Genomic DNA, 15804 nt, shown 5'->3' with positions numbered 1-15804 from the left:
GTTGTCAATCCTGTAGTAAAATCTAGTGCAGACTTGGCATTTGCATTACTTTCAGGGTGCAGTGGGGAAAATGATTCCCCTGCCATATGTAACCCCTTATTTAACTACAGAACTAGCTAAGGCACATCAACAGCAAGCTAGTCATGAAATGGACCATTTTCAGAGACAGTCACCCTTTAGACTGAGGTACCATTAGAGATGATATCACACCAGTTCTTGCTGATGCACTGTGAGTGTGCACTTAAAACACCATTACTGCAGAAGGCACTTGTCAGCAAACAGAATTGTTAAGCACCACACACAGTAACACAGAAAAAGGCTGCCAGCCACATTTCATCACCCCCTTCCCAAAGAAGGTTTAATTAAAATAGTGTCTTGTGACTAATCAGATTTGATAGACTATTCAGGGACCACTGTTACAAGCATCTTGCTGTTGCTCTGTCCTCCTGGTTGGGAAAAAAGTACTTGCAGCCTGTTAGAACATTACTGATGTTGTTACTATGCTTCTGGGCATTACCTGAATATCCATTACACTGTGCAGTAGAAGTTTGCTTATTTTTGGTACCACTCATGTAGAAATTTAAAGGACCTGCTTCCAAAGCCTTACTCCAAATCAGATGATTGACAACTGCAGCCCTATCATCTTCCCTTTCATCTCCAGTCTCCTGAACAGGATGCTCAAAGGCATGTGGTGGCACAAATTTTGGCACAGCATGTGGTGGCACAAATTTTGGCCTGATGCTTTACTGCACACTGTAAATTGGCAAAGGACCCACTCTACTGCATGTAACCTTTCGCAACACTTTTCCTGGCCTAGAGAAAACAGTTGTGTAATACTAGAGGTGTTCTTACTGCCACCTCTCTTCTGGCTCTGTGGCTCTCCTTAGCCACATTTCCTCATTCTTGGTTCTGGCCAACCCTCTAAAGAGAAGATCATGGCTACAAGTGCCTAAAAGTTATAAGCAACTGAAGCAACCTGATGTGAACTCTCCCCTTCCCATCTGTATTATTTTTCTGACAGTAACAGTGAGGTAGCAGGTCAACATTCCTAGAAACCAGCCAGCCCGAGGAACGCAGTGTAGCAGAGCCCAGGATGAGGACAGAGGACCTCAGAGTAGCCATGATAGAAGTACAGGGAGGACAGGGAGAAAACCACCACCACCACCACAACAACAAAAACAACAAAAAGATGCAGAAATAGGAGAAGTGACAAGGCAAAACCGACGACAGAAATAATTAGCACAAAGAGAGGTGACAAGCTGGAAAGGCTTGAAGGGACGGCACAGAGGTGACCAGGGCAATCCACTGGACACGTCATCACTTAAACCTCAATGACATTTCACTGTGCTGCCAGACAAGGAGAACAAAGAGAAGCATGACTTGGTGCAGGGAAGCAATGCCAAAGGGAGAGTGTCATCAACAGACCAGAGCAAAGAAGTTATTATAAAGAGTGACTCATGGGGAGCTGCTGGGAAGTTGGGGTGGTTTTTAATTCTTAGCTCAATGTTTCTTCTATTGGTGTTTTCTCTGAAGCTTATATCTACATTCCTTTTCTTCTGAAAGAGCTCTGACTGGACAACTTGGAAGAATCCTACCTATAGAATACCACCTGTAACTGCTTTATCTGTGATAACTCAGACCAATTTGACTATTCACCAAGAAATGGACTCTTGTTGCTAGATCCCTGGTTCTGGATTGCAAATATGTCCTGATTCCACACTATGTGAATTCTCTGAAGTAACTCCCCCCTAAGACTAAGATAAATGGAAAATGTACTCCTTATGGGTCAGAGAAAACCAAAATGCCTCAAGTTATCAACCATAATGAAATCAGCCACCTCTATGATTTTCAGAGAAGAGAAACTTGATCTTGCAATTTCCATTTTACCTGCTAATATACGTCATGTAGTCTACACACTACTAAGGATGTATCATTCATTCTAAAAGCTACAAAAAGACTGAAAAAGTCAAAAAAAAAAGATTTTTTTTCTCCTGTCTATATTACATTCAAGAACTACTGCTGATTTTACAGGAAAGAAAAGAGAAAAAGTGAAAGCAGTTTGATTCAAAGGGTCACAGGTGTTCAAAATTTAGACAGTAGTTTCAGTTTTCACCACACTACTTGTTTCAGTGCAAGTGAAAAGCTATAAGCAACATCAGGATTCTGTATATAGCCTCAAACGGCAAAAAAAGAAGTCAACAGTGCCTGTTGCTAAGACAAAACAAAAGTTAAGATTCTCATATCAAAGCTTCCCACCTCCCTAAGTGTTCAGCCATTGCTACACAACTGAGATCTCTTATGTAGACTGACGGTAAAGAGCCGATCAGTTTACTACAGTACAAAACAGATACTATGTTCATTAACTGCAGTATCCAAATAGATGACATCCCCCAAAATCTGCAGCAACTGCTTCGTACCTCTAACAGTTCTGAAAACAACAAGCACATGAAGATACTCCCCTCGCATAAAGGAGGATGATGTTGGTCCTCTGGTAACAACTGTTCGGATAAAGTTATTGTAAAACTTGATGTGACAGTGTTGTAACTACATACCCAAATCGACCAAAAAAAAATCCTTGAAAACTAAAAACCCACAAAGAAAAGAAAAAAACCATCTCTTCCACTAGTCCTAACAGAAAAATAAGTTTTAACTGTAACTACAGTAATTTTTGTTAAGTGCTTCCACAATCCAGAAGATAAGTTACATGAAGGTTCTTGGTCCATTTTACGATCAATGAGAACAAATCAGACCCTCCTTCAAGCAAACACTGGTGTGGAGTTGCCATCCAACATTCAACGGCCACTGGTTAAAACAAATCTAATGACATCTTCATCTTATAGGATACAAGTCCAAGTGGTCACCCTGCACTTCACCAAATGCAGAGTAGGGATTACAATGACAACAGGAGGCTGAGGGAGGAAAGTGTGAGGTATCCCTGCTGCTTACAAACTCCATGGATCAACAATCCAAGCAGCTGTGATGAGAGATCTAACTCTGAAGAGCAGCCTGTAACATTACACTGATGCAGTTTGTTATTACTAGTGCAGTGACTGAGGGGCAGAGGGACAGGAACCAAGAAAATGGGAACTTTTAAAAAACACTTTCAGAATATGTGACTAGGAAGGGCAAGGAGAAAAGACCCCTTAAGAGCAGGTCTGTGTACAGACCGCATTCTGGATTATAAAACAACACCAGTGATGGCAATAGCATGCATTATGGGGCTTTACACCTTCGATAGGATATTCCTAGCAGTGAAAAACATTAGGAGACATTGATTCTTCAGATTGTGCCATGGCTTCATGTGGCACTGTGGGCAATTAGACCTTCTGCTTCGGGACCTCTCAGATGGTGGGAAGTTCAGGTGGAAGTCAGCTCCACAAGCTCTCAGAGAATCACGGCATCTCTCTCTGGTTCCATATGGATTCACAGCATTAATATCAGACACCTGTAGTTACAGTTACCCTCATGTCACCTCCCACTTTGCTCATCAGAGGCACTGCATTTGTTAAAAGCACATACTGTTTGGGCTGGTTAAGGATTGTTTCAGTTTTCTCTTAACTGAAAACAGACACCTCTATTCCTCCTTTAAGATCCTGACTGTGTACTTGGGGCATGAGATAATTTGCCATACCCTTCACCCAGAAATCAGGGATAACCCTACAATGGCTGTGGAAATGCAGCACACTAATGTACCAGTCTTTTAGTCACTCAGTGACTTACCAGTCATACAGGTTTCCAATGCAGTTGAAGCTTATACACCACACAAACCTCTAAAAATACAAGTTCCACAAGCAAGAGCATAAGGAAACAGAAAATCACTTATAGGCAGCCCTGTGGTCAAAGCAGAAAGAGTGCAGGCTTTTCCTTTGGCCAGACACTGACATGTCAAACAACAGCATGGAAGATGCACCTACTCTTAATTCACATTTAACTGCTGCAGCAAATGGGTGACCCTCTTAGAAAGGACTCTTTCCAGAAAATTCAGTCCTGTCACAAGAGAAAACCACCTGCAACTAACATCTAAGACTGATCTGACGTCCAAACTCAGCAAACAAGAGGATAGCCCAGGTTCTGTCAACTCCAAGAGCAGATGTGGATTTTAGAGTGCAATAATTAATTATTTACAGATCATCTAAACAGAAAAGCTGAGGGAGAAAATAGATGTGATTACATCTTTTTTTTTCTTCCCAAGTTCAGCTTCACTAATTTAGAAGCTAAAAAAAAAAATCACCAAAAAGGATGGCAAACTGGAAATAGAGGGACTATTTTCCCCTCCTTGAGACACAAATGAAGCAAGATAGAAATCTGAGTGATAAATCATGGCATAAAATATAAATGTGCCATGCAGTTCCTACATTCTCAGAAAAAGGTGAGAAAACATGATCCAGCACTCCTACCACCAGTGAGGGCTGCAGTAATCTCACAATGCATAAATGAAACAAGTCACAAATTTGATGAGCAGAGCAACTACTTTTAACTGCTATTTTCCTGTATCTAAAGTTTGGATAGGAAATACCTGCCAGTTCCAAGAGTTTAAAATAGTCAGATGGGAAGCATCTATTAACAATTTTAGCTGCTTCAGCCTAATGAGCATGAGATTTCACACTACTACAAAAGAGGCAAATCTTAAACAGCAACTTTATAACTAGCCAGAGCCAGGCCGGTGCACCAACTTCCCTAGTTCATGCCAGCACTTTAAAAGAAAGCTAATAGTTCAGCACAAATCTTCTTGAAGGAGAGAGCCTGCTAATTGCTACCTTCAACAGCAGAACTGCCCACTTATTCTGTTCTTTCGGTAACAGTGTGTGAAAAAGCAGTGGAATATCTGCACACTTAAAATGTATGCCCGGAACCCACAGCATCATCAGCTAATTAAAATGCTGCTGTTTGTTGCAGTGGTACTTCAATATGTAACAAGCTGTTTCTGAAGTACTTGAATATTATTAATACTTCAAACTTGTCCCAGTTGTGAATGAGGAGAGATAGGCAGACACTCCCAAAATGCTGCCAACACACAGCAAAACAGCTTTTGCAATTAATCAGAACATACCCTTCTTAATACAAAATTAATAGCATCTGTGCAGTTTCAAGCTTTTTCTTCTTATACTCTTTAACCAAGAGAGGACAGGTGGCTGATCTGATATTACTTAGAAACAAGTTGAACTCCATTGGACACACCAGAACCTATTCCCAATACCAACATAAGAACTCAAGTTATTTTACTGCAGAAAGCAATTAGTATTTATTCATATTCTTTTGATACATATTTATTAACCAGAACTTAATGCATTTAAACATGTTAAGCAATTAAATGACTACTTAAAAAAATCCACTCCAAAGAAAGCTATACAACTGTCACATTTTCCCTGTTTCATTTCAGAAGAGAAATTATGTAATTTGTTGGTAATTATGGTTTTGGTTAGAAATTTGGTGAAATACTAATGCTTATGGAATTACTTTAACAAAGCAGACAAAAAGTATCAAGCAAGAAATCAAGCTCGAAAAATAAAATCCGCCAGCAGGTCAAACATCACTTGCAATTTCATGTATTTGATCTCAGCCAAAATATGTGCCTATTGCACTGTACAAGAATAATGGGGTCAGTGTTAGACTACTATAGATGTATCAACTTTTCCTTTTATACTTGGGTCACATGAGCTACCCACTCTCATCACACATTTAATACTTTCCCAAAAGGACTCAGTGTGGTAATGAGAGAAAAAAATAACTATTTCACCTCCAAACAACGGTGCCTGCCCTGCAGCAAGCAGGCTAAAACCTTGACATCCAGCATGGGAGCCACTGCTTCATGTCCTGATTGCACCCTCAGTTCAAATACACGAGGCCAACAACAGTCTTCTCCCACTCCCCACAGGATCTTTTCCATCATGTGGTTAAAACTGCTGCACTGCTCCAGCCATCTGATGTCCCTGTGTCTCACTAATACATCTCATTTCTCTCAACAACTGTGGCTAAAAGAGGCACATTCTGAGAATACAAATTCCCTGCAGATTCATTTGATTTAGAAGCCACCAATCACTGAATGTTTTGGGTTGGAAGGGGCCTTCAAAGACCATCTGCTCCACCCACTCTGTCACTTTCTCCCTTGACCAGGTTGCTCAAAGCCCCATCCAACCTGGCCTTGAACACTTACAGGGATGGAGCATCCACAAGTTCCCTGGACAACCTTTTCCAGTGTCTCACCACCCTTGTTTCTCCCTGATGTTCAATCTTCCCTCTTTTCAGTTTCATCTCTCAGTGTTGCCATTTTTCAGGAAACGCCCTTATTCACCATCAGTTACTCTTTCTCCAAATACACACTTTGAGATATGTGGAAACAGAGGTCCTAAACACTTCCTCCTTCTGAAGCACCAAAGAGCTGATCACAGCATACGTGAAAAAGTGTGGTCTCCAAAATGTTCTTCTGTGACATGACAACATAAGCTCAAACCATCTCAAACCTCCCTAATTATCAAAACATACCTCATGAGCTTGGTTCGCCTTTGCCTTGACAGCACTGATGTGAGAAATGTGAACTACATCCCAGGTGCTACAGATGTGACAGTCCTCACATAATTACTTGACTTTTTCTTACTTGACTTTACTTGACTTTTTTATGCAGTTTCATGCATCAGCATATCACTGGCACAGTCTCAGCTTTCAATGTCAGCTCATTTTGTCCTCCATTCACGTGTCAGTCCTATAGAGCCAACAGGCACCTGTCTTCATCCAACCCATTTTATCAAGACTGAGACAAGAAAATAAGCACAAACAGAAGTACACATCTGAAAAAAAAAAAAAAAAAAAAAACAGGTTTTGCTACACTGAAGGATAAAACTAACAGACCAGGAAAAAAAAAAAAAATCCTCACCACTACAGAAGGTGAACACTCACTCTAGCTCCTGTAAAAAATTTGCTGAGCTGAGGCCTCAGCAAGAACATACTCCTCCCCAGATTAACTCAACAGAGCAAAGGAATCAAACTAAAATATTAAAAAAGTGCATCACACAAATTAAAAGATGGTCCTATTGCAGTAATGCCTGAACAAGAACCAAACTATGTCTCCAAACACAGTACCAGTTGAGCCTGCTTCCATGTTTTTCCACTCAATCCAAACAGGACTGAATGACTGCATTAAAAAGACAGCATACATGGGAAATACTATTGGTAGACAACACCAAATTAAATTCCACCAGCAGAAGTCGTATTCTAAATGAGTAAGTTTAACTAGTTTAATTAAACATGGAAATGGTGCCTAACAGAGCATTAAGAACAGGAAATTATTTTAAAGTGACTAGTAACTTCTTAATTATTTCTTGAAAAGGCTTGTTCACTTTAGAGAAGGCCAGAGCTGGTAGTAAAGATTATGTTCAGCTCTTTAAAAACACATGGAAACAGAACTATCATTACCAGCTATCAAAAAAATAAATGCTCTGACACATAACAACAGCAGCAGACACTTGAACAGACTCTTGCAAACTGAGGGTATCCACACTGAGTACGCTCCTGGAACTGAGTTCTTTGGGAGCACAGGAAGGTAACTTTTTGAGCAAGACTGACTAGTGTAGAAAAGTAAAAATTTACCTTTGAGCAGTAAAGTTAAACTGCGGTTGACCCCAGCTACAGTGGATGTATTACAAGAATATGATAAGTAAATGAGCCACTTGTCATGTTGTACACTAGAAAACCTCAGTGTCCTACGCTACCTGAAGGCACCATAGTCAGTCCTGAGCAGAAACATCTTCCTTGCAATCTCCTGATTTTGGAGTTCTCCAACAAGAAAGACCCCTTTATTAAAATACAAGTGCTTAAACAGGAATATGGTTCAGCCTATAATCCAACAGCAGATGGAAAAGCTCAGGAATGGAAGACAAACAGGAGGGGAAAAGTCAGTACACCTGTTAAACCAGGTTTACTCTACGTGTGCAACTGCTACAGCTGAGGTTATCAGCAAGGAAGATATACAAACATGCAGACAATCCTCACCCTCAGAAGGAAAGAAGAGCAACTACCCAGCTCCTGGGGTGTAACTTTCAAGGATGCTCCAGCTGCTACACCATCTTTATATACTGCTTCAGAAAGCCTTTCCATAGCACAGGTATCATTTCTCCCTCCCTTCCACAGTCAGACAAGATACTTAGTAGATCACTAAGCATCATAAATTAACCTCCTTACCCATCTACCTTAATTTCACCTGTTTCCACATAAAATGAGTTTAAAGATTTCAATTTCCTCACTTAAAAAAAAAAACCAAAACAAAAAAGTAAGAAAACAACAACTGAAGAGGTCTGCTTTCTGTGTAAAACAATTCAGTTTGTCCTCTCAGCACTGCAATCCTATACTTGCAGTTAATCTTTGAGCAGATAAGTTTAAGGACTGATGTAGACTAGAAGTCTGCACTTCACTAAAAACACAGAGTGAACCTTCTATCACAAATGCACAGAGCGAAATCCAGAGACTCCCAAGGTGCTGGGAGCAACGGACACACACACACACAATTCCAAGCCTCCCAACTATAAGGGCGTATGGAGACTGAGCCCTTGGTGCTCAAGTGGAACTGAAAATAGAAAAGAAAACCAAAGCCACAGAAAGACTGCTTTCAGATGAAATCTAGAAAGCTACATGATATTTATAATGCCAGGAATTACACACATACACATACTTTTCATTCATTACCTCTCCCCTGAGTGGAAAGCAGTTTTACTGAAATTCCCTTACACCCTCAGCACTGCCTCAGTTCTCATATATGACTTCAAAATACCTGTCAAGGCACTTAACCAGCAGTAAAATTATTCCTCTTTTGCAGGTATGAGGAATAAAGCACAAACCTGAAGGTGTTTGTCATCCAGCTCAGCCAGTAAAGTCAGAACAAAACCTGTGTTTCCCAAATCCCAAACCCACAGCTACCCCAGGAATCTCACTACATTCTTTCATTTGCACCAGTATCTTTGTCACCCCAATCTTCTCTATCAAATCACTCCTATCCAGTCTTTTCTTATCTTACTATTAAAGCCTTAAGGGTGCTCTTCTGGATTTGAACATGAATTTCGGTTTAGTCCAAACTTTATTTCTAAGTTACCACTTTAATTTAAGTCTATATACCGTATATCCACTCTCACTTAGTGGTATAAACTTTTTCCCTGCACATCAGAAATTTCTTCAGCAGCTACAGTAATGAATGCAGCCCCCAGAACACTTAAAGCAATGAATAACTAAACAGAAACGGCTCATTTTATGTGCAAAAGAAACCCTCAGAGACGCATTAGCTTCATTTCCTCAGGACATTTTGACATATCTGACTCAGCTTCAGCAATCCAGCCTTACTTCTATTTTATAACTAGACCAGAAGAGGCTGATGGATGAGACTGCCCCATGACCACCCCAGAGCCATGGCTTCTCCTCTCCAAACCTTCAACAGACTGGCAACAACACGGGGCTGCTGACAGCACAGAGATCTTTCTCAGTGGACCATTATAACTGTGACAAGGCAGCAAGACGATTTTTTGGCTTTTTAGAAGGAAAGTGGAAAGAGTATGGGCTGGCCACTCCCCAGCTGAGATACCAGATATTCTCCTGTAACCTGAGAATCAGTCCCAGCCTGCCTCTCTCATAACCCATATGTCTGATTCAATCCAGCTTACTTTAGGGAATTAATCCCTAAAGTGCTGCCGAATGACAGCACATGAGCAATACATTTAGATTCCTGCAGGAACATTAAATTACATGAGAAATATGCCTTGAAGGAAGCTTGTCATAAAACGGATACACAACTTTTCTCCCAAATTAAAGGGAAAGTGAGAAGACCTTTACACTACTTGGAGCTACAATCAATGTAGCCAGAGTACAGCCAGATCTCTTCACTAAATATGGTTATATTTCAAGTGTTCATCTCCACTGCTGTAACACACACAGAACACCCCCAGAGACAGGCAGCCCTTCAGAACTGGGTACTACTCCTGTATGCAACACAGAAGGTCAGTATGAACAGGATGACACTACCATGTCACAAAACCAGCCTGGACAGCCATTCTGCCAAACAAATGTCTGTTTCTAGAGCCCACCCCTGGCTCCAAAAGCAGCTTAGAGTAGTCTGGCCATTCATGTCAAACTCAACCTCTTCCTTCATCTATCTTTCATCTTATAATTCGACAGTGGATTCTGGAAGCTGCATTTATTAACTGCTTTTCTAGTTGAAGATCTTCATGCAGCTCGGATTACAGGCCATAACAGTATTATTTTTATGTTTACACTTGAAATTATTAGCTTTCCCTTTGCACACAAATTAAGAAATATTCGACAGTGTTACTTAAAAGCAAAAAGCTTTTTACCATCTTTTCTTGAATTTTCTTTGCAAAGGGGACATGACATTACTAAGCACAGGTATTCAGTGACCTAGGAAGGCATAAGATTTCCAGTTGAGCAGAGAGAAAACATGTATTAAACTCCCTCCTACAAACAAGAATAAAGCCTGTAACTGCAGGAAGGTTTTTCACTCACTCCCCTCTTCCCAACAAAGAATATAAAGGTACTTTCTGAAAAAGCTTTTTTTATACTGTTACAAAGACAGCAACCAAAATGAAACTCAATAATCTTTCACCTATTTTCTACCAAGAAGTCAAACAGACTGGCAACAAGCTGCTTGTGGTGACATAATACTTAATTAAAAGATTAAGAGCACATTCTTTTCTCAGAGGCTACGCAGCATAAAGCTTTTCTGTCCTTTTCCACAAAACACAATTTTATTCCAGATAATTAAAGGTGATTTTATTCACATAAAATCCTTTCCCCGGTACATATGCCTCCTATATTTCTATGTCAAATCATTACACACTACTATGCAAGGACACCACATGATGGTATTAGTCATTAGGGTGGATCCCAGTGTGGCTTTGCTGTATCACAAAAGGAAATACTTAATGTTCTTACAATTACTTTGCAGAGTGTAGGAATCTAGCTTTATTTTAAAGTTCAGAATTGATGAGGCAAATCAAATTGAACACATAAGCACATCTCTGTGCCCAGATTAAGCACAGGGCTAAACTGTGACACAGCACAACTTGTAACAGGCACTGTCAGAAATCCACCTTCCCAAAACCAGGGCTTAAATCTCAACAGGCATTTCAGTCAGGGCTTCCTCTGCTGCTACCCTAGATATGTCAAAGCACAAACATATACATTAGGAAGGGGCTTAAATAAAATCTCTCACATAATCCAGTACATAGTTACCAAGAACTCCAGCAACACAGACCAGACAGGAGCTTGCAACCCTTTACTACTACTTTCCATTATACCAGCAATCAGTAGTTAAGTAGATTAAGTGTATTCATATTTAGACCATCTTCCAAATGAAGAACTGACTACTCCTTGGATAGGATTCATATTCTTCCAATTTAAAGTGTTACTCTTGTGTAAGAGTAACAAAATGAAGCCGAGAAAATACGAGCCCAGTTAGTTAGAAACTGTAATACTACTGATGCAATGTGGCATTTTGAACCAATCTGCTTTCCTTCTAGAAATAAACATTTAAGCCTAAATCAGAGCAATGACATTGCATTCCCCTTTTGACATAATTCTGTGTTTCATGTACGCTACAAGCTTAAAGGATTCTGGAAAGACCTTGCAGCTTTCAAAAATAAAAATAAATTAAAAAAAAATTAAAAAAAAAGAAACACACACACACAAAAAAATCCCAACAACAACAACAAATAAATGCACAACCAATTCTAGACATACAAGCTGTCCTTTAAAAGTTTCCCAACCACAGGAAAAACTATTTCTTAGCATTTTAGGAAATGCCTTCCCTGCACAAGAAAGGATTTGGAATAAACCTAATGATTTAAGAGAGGGAAAGAAGGAAAGCCCCTCCTCAGCTCAGTTTGTGATGGAGACCTCAACACAGGACTATACTGACTGGAAAAGGTCATTAGGGACACAGAACATGAGCTTATTCAAACCAAGTCAGAGGGTCAAAGCATTAAGCAATGCACTTGCATACCAGAGAGGATTACCTACCTAAGCAGTTAACACACAACTGTGAGTTCAGGCTTGTATCAATCAGCTGCAATAATCCCAAGGATCGATTGCAGAGTGGTAAGTGCTTCAAGATCAATAGTGTTGCCTTCCCAGTTATCACAGCAAGCACACACAATGCCGTGAAGAGAAACCAACCTTTGATGCATCCTAGAAGACCTACTTTTTCAAACAAGAAAACTATTTATAATTTGTAAACAACCCCTCTTTGCCTTTTCTTCAAACAACTGTTTTCCAAAGCATCTTCAGAGCTTTCCAATTACAGCTCCACTAGACCCTCTTTACACTGACATTGATCTGAATTGTACTGGTCAATTTCAAATAGATAGACATGCCTCTAGGTAGAGATCCTTGCAAAATGACAGCTGAAGCTCTCGAATTCATGATTGAAAAGACTGGGAGTGATTACACTAGAAACAAAATGCCAGAAAGGCTGGATAGAGGTTCTGTCTAATAAGTAAAACTAAATTTCTCACAGACCAATTTATCAAAACATTCAACCCAGCATCAATTATAAAATACAGGAACAGGCTGCTGTAAAAACTTATTATACAGAGACTGGACATGGACAACAATACTGCATGTCTGAATTATGAATTCCGACAGCTTGTGGAAGCAACAGAAAACCATTATCTTATACAATTAAAAAGAAGAACGAGTAAGGTGATACTTTCTGTGTCATTATAGCACTTTTGCCACCAGCACCAACCAAAACAGCTTCAACTGCGAGCATGACAGTTGGATGATGCTGGATTGGTCCAGAAACCTGATTCCTCTTCTGTTAGTTACAGGTTTTTATCTCTAGGATAGCAAGCACTGGGCACTGCAAAACAGCACGTGAGTAACAGAGATGGATAGAAAAATCATAAGGGTGAAAAACAGTCACGAACACGTGGAAGAGCTCCATCAACACAGACTATACAGTAAGTCTCTGAGCTGATCAGTATACTCTTTGAATATTCTGAAAATTAAATTCTACTCATTAAAGAGAAACTAACATTTACTGATTCACATATCTTGTACCTGAGATTTCCCTGGTTTTCCTTTTGAAATTTCATGTGCCTTTGTTTCTGCTCACACTTGACTTATGCAGTGTCTGACCTTAGTAGCTGCAGCTTCTCCTCTGACTCCACTGTGCACCCATATGAGGAAAAAAAACCAACCAACCAAACAAAAGGAGGTATCAAACAGTGGAGGCCACACACAAACAGTGAAGGAAGGAAAGGACAACCACTTTCAGTTTTGCTTCTGAGACTAAACCCACAAGTTGCAAAAGCTGTTTAAAAATTGCCTGCTTTCTGTCCTCTTACCCTTAGAATTAAGGTCGTTGCCTAAAAGGTTTAAGTCACCCTAAAGCAGCACTACTCCCTTTGAATCGCAGCTCTGTGAGCACAGGAAACTGAGGTCATTAAGCAGCAGCTCTGCGCGGTGCTGCAACCCAACACCACACCACTCATAGCCTCGAACACATCGGCCCAGCCCGGCCCTGCTGCTGCCACAGGGGACAGCTCAGCCCATCCCACTGCCCTGGCTACGACAGAGCTCCACACAGATCGCTGTTCCCTACGGAGAAAATGGCAGCAGGAGGCCAAAACAGTTTTTCCCCCCTCTCCTCTCTCCTGAAAAATGTCAGGAAACAAGCAGCTGCAGGAGTTGCAGAAACACTCCAAGGTTGGTAAGGGAAGGAAGGTGACGAAGAGGTCTGGCCAACTGCAGCAATTCCTCTTTTTCCCTAACACCCTGGGCCACAGCTGGAGTAAGATTCCCCTCACCAAGCTCCCTCAGAAGCCTCTTAACCCCGTGACAGGCTGTGGGATGCAGCATGCCTTCCTTCCATAGGGAGCACAGCCACTGAAGTGACTTCACCACTCACAGCCAAGCTCCTTAGCTTGGCAACACTCATATGCTTAAATCCAACACAGAAACATTTCACTGAGTACGAGATAGCAGCAATGTTAGTTCCACAGCCAAGTGCCAGAGTCCACCTGGTTATCTCTATTCTAATGAGACAGAGGACACGTCATAAGACTTCTATAAGACTGGGGGTTTTTTTCACTTGTTTGGAATTTTTGATGAAGAGTAAAAACAGTTGAGAAGGTGATTACTCGTTTCCAACTACTGTAATTTCTTTTACTAATTCAAGAAAACCCCAAAGAAAGATAACTTTGCCTTTAAAAATGATAAATTTTGAGCTATCAAAACACAGGGAGACAGCCCTTGAATTACACAGAATAGCTTCATAAAAGTGTTAAATGTTTAACTTCTGGTAAGCACTGAGCTAAACAGAAGACGAAGCACTACCGGGAAGTCAGAAACTACAAAACTGAAGTATTTTTACACCAATGCATATAACCATGGGATGTCTGCATCTCAAATGCAGAGAGAGAGACATTCAAAAGCAGAACAGAAGAAAAGACCCAGAAATAGGTGATGAGCATAGAGAAGGAAGTGTAGGCCTACGACCCATGAAGTGAAGACAACTGGCTCCTCATCCTTAAAGGAGATGCAACCAAAGAGTGATCACTCTGTGATTTAGCAGTGGTTTAGAAGAAGTCTGAAGTCACAAGCGGCACAGGGAAGATGTGCTGTGAAAACTCACAGTGCTCAAGCGACAGAAACTAACAAGTTACCTGGAGGCAGCCTCGACAAGCACCACACCCCCAAACAAAAATCGGATGTTTTTGCTCTTGACGAGTTTAAGTTACTGCGAGGGGGCACCTCCCAGCGCCACGGACACCAAACGTTCACTCCGATTTCAACAGCAGCCGGGCAGACTCAGCAAAGGCGAACTCATCAGCGGTTATTAAGCAGAGAGACATTCCCCGGACTCCGACAATCCCGGAAACTGCTGGAAAGCAGGAGCGTCACCCCCGGGCCCGACCTGCCCCTGTCCCGCTGAGCCGGGCGGGGGCGGACGGTCCCTGACCCCGGAGGAGGGGGAGAAGGAGCGCGGTCCGGCTCCGGTCCCCATGTCCAGGCCCCGCTGCGAGCGGACTGGTACCGCCAGCACCGTCTGCCCCTCCTCGCTGTCCCGCCCGGCATCTGCGGCCCCCGGCCCCGCTGTCCCCGCCCGGTACCTGCGGCCCCCGGCCCCGCCGTCCCTGCCCGGCACCTGCGGTCCCCGGCCCCCCTGTCCCCGCCCGGTACCTGCGGCCGCCGGCCCCGCTGTGCCGCCGCTGTCCCGCGGTCCCTGCCCGTCCGTCCCTACGGGCCCCGCTCGGCGCCGCCGGACTCGGGCGACGCCATCTTGTCTGGGCCCCGCCGGCGGGATGGCGTCACGCCGCGACGTCACGCTCCCCGCCGGGCCAATCGGGAGCGGACTGAGGTGACGTCACCCGGCGGGGATGGGGCGGGGAGAAAGGTGAGCCACGCCCCTTTCCGCGGGGGGCGGGGCGGGGCCAGGGAGTGTCCCTGTCCCATTCCTTGTCGTGTCCCATTGCCTGTGTCATTCCCTGTCCCTGCCCTTGTCCCTGTCTCTATCCCATTCCCTGTCTCTGTCCCTGTGCCAGCCACGGGCCTGTCCCCATCTCCTACCCTACCCGGGGGCTCCTGCGACACCTCCTGCCCCTCTCCCAGATGGGCTCCATGAGATGGTCCCTAAAGGGCTGGATGAAGGTGGGGAGCAGGGCCCAGGGAGGCCATTTCATCTCTCAGCCCCTTTCCTCAGCATCCACAGCACCCCCACCACCTCCCTTGTCCCTTCCCCTGAGGGGCTGAGGGGACACAGCCAGTGATTGGTCCTTGTTCCAAAATGGAGGGGTTTTGTCCCAACTA

The 15804-nt window shown here is 42.6% G+C and overlaps 1 protein-coding gene across 9 annotated transcripts in view; it reads right to left on the bottom strand.

Moving 5' to 3' along the window:
* Positions 1 to 15317, bottom strand: part of UBAP1 (ubiquitin associated protein 1) — a 34489-nt gene extending 19172 nt beyond the window's left edge. Inside the window, exons 1-3 of one of the 9 annotated variants that reach the window (XM_064641403.1) lie at positions 15178 to 15316; positions 14661 to 14875; positions 13035 to 13157 (exon numbers count right to left, since the gene is read on the bottom strand). The gene's annotated coding sequence lies outside the window, so the exon portion shown is untranslated. Of the gene's footprint in view, positions 1 to 13034; positions 13158 to 14660; positions 14879 to 15177 lie in introns of those variants that run through there. The other 8 variants (XM_064641398.1, XM_064641401.1, XM_064641404.1 and 5 more) reach the window with 8 other exon arrangements.
* Between the last annotated feature and the right edge of the window lie 487 nt (positions 15318 to 15804).

Source organism: Pseudopipra pipra, chromosome Z, assembly GCF_036250125.1.
Source record: "Pseudopipra pipra isolate bDixPip1 chromosome Z, bDixPip1.hap1, whole genome shotgun sequence".
Taxonomy (NCBI): Eukaryota; Metazoa; Chordata; class Aves; order Passeriformes; family Pipridae; genus Pseudopipra; species Pseudopipra pipra.
Note: the sequence above shows the minus strand (reverse complement) of the source record. Positions and strands in the feature narration are given on the sequence as shown.